Below are 1,275 nucleotides of genomic sequence, written 5' to 3'. Positions count from 1 at the left end.
CTTTCTGTTTTGCAGTGATCAGCACTCTGACAATTTGGAGATTTCTGAAATGATATAGCTTCATAGCTGTATCTAATTAAGATGACATGGTTAAAACTGAGCAAAGTCTCAATAGATGTATGTGTGTGTTAGCATTTAGGATGGTTTGCTTACCAAAGACCTATAAGTTCAGTTGGATTGCCGTATGCTCTCAGGGAGGCTGGAAGAGTTGAGATGGGCAATTCTGGGGAGGTCCTAAAGAGTGGGGCAAATGGTTGATGGGGGGGGAGTTAATTAAAATATTTAGGAGGCAACTTTGCATAAACTGTCAAAGGCAGTTCACAAAAACATAACATAAAAACATACAATCAATAAAAACATTTTAATCAAAGGAAGACAAGAAGACATTACTAAATGATAGAACAGCAGTCCACCAATCCCTCTTCTATTGTCTCAAGGCCCCAATTCCTTTAAATATACAGAAAAGAAGCTGCCCACGAAACAGGTTGGTAGATAGCTGGAGCAAGAGTGCTTGAAAATACATTAATAATCTGATTGAGAGGCTATGCAATTCAGTCCCAAATCTTTCTTCCCTGCCAAAATTGTGCCAACTGTATTATGTTTAGCTCAGCTGTTCTGAATAGAAATTAGACTAATATAACCAAATGTGGGCTCAACACTGTTTCCTATCTTGCACCTGCTTTGATGATTTTCTTGGCTGATCAAATTGCTCAGCTCTATCTTAGATGGAACCAAATGACTATCTCAAACACCCATTGCATGGATCACTTCAGCTTACTTATTTTGGAAGTTGCGAACAAACTATTAGGAATGGTGAAGGCCATCATGAACTCATGCTCAATTTAGTTTAAGATGACATATGGAATCACAGAATCGTAGAGTTGGAAGAGACCACAAGGGCCATCCAGTCCAACCCCATTCTGCCATGCATGAAATCACAGTCAAAGCATCCCTGACAGATGGCCATCCAGCCTCTATTTAAAGACCTCCAGGGAAGGAGACTCCACTACACTCCAAGGGAGTTTGTTCCACTATCGAACAGCCCTTACTGTCAGGAAGTTGTTCCTAATGTTGAGGTGGAATCTCTTTTCCTGTAGCTTGCATCCATTATTCTGGGTCCTCTGGAGCAGCCGAAAACAAGCTTGCTCCCTCCTCAATATGACATCTCTTCAAATATTTAAACAGGGCTATCATATCCCCTCTTAACCTTCTTTTCTCCAGGCTAAACATCCCCAGCTCCCTAAGTCGTTCCTCATAGGACATGGTTTCCAGATC

This window comes from Sceloporus undulatus, chromosome 1 (genome assembly GCF_019175285.1).
Source record: "Sceloporus undulatus isolate JIND9_A2432 ecotype Alabama chromosome 1, SceUnd_v1.1, whole genome shotgun sequence".
Classification (NCBI taxonomy): domain Eukaryota; kingdom Metazoa; phylum Chordata; class Lepidosauria; order Squamata; family Phrynosomatidae; genus Sceloporus; species Sceloporus undulatus.
Note: the sequence above shows the minus strand (reverse complement) of the source record.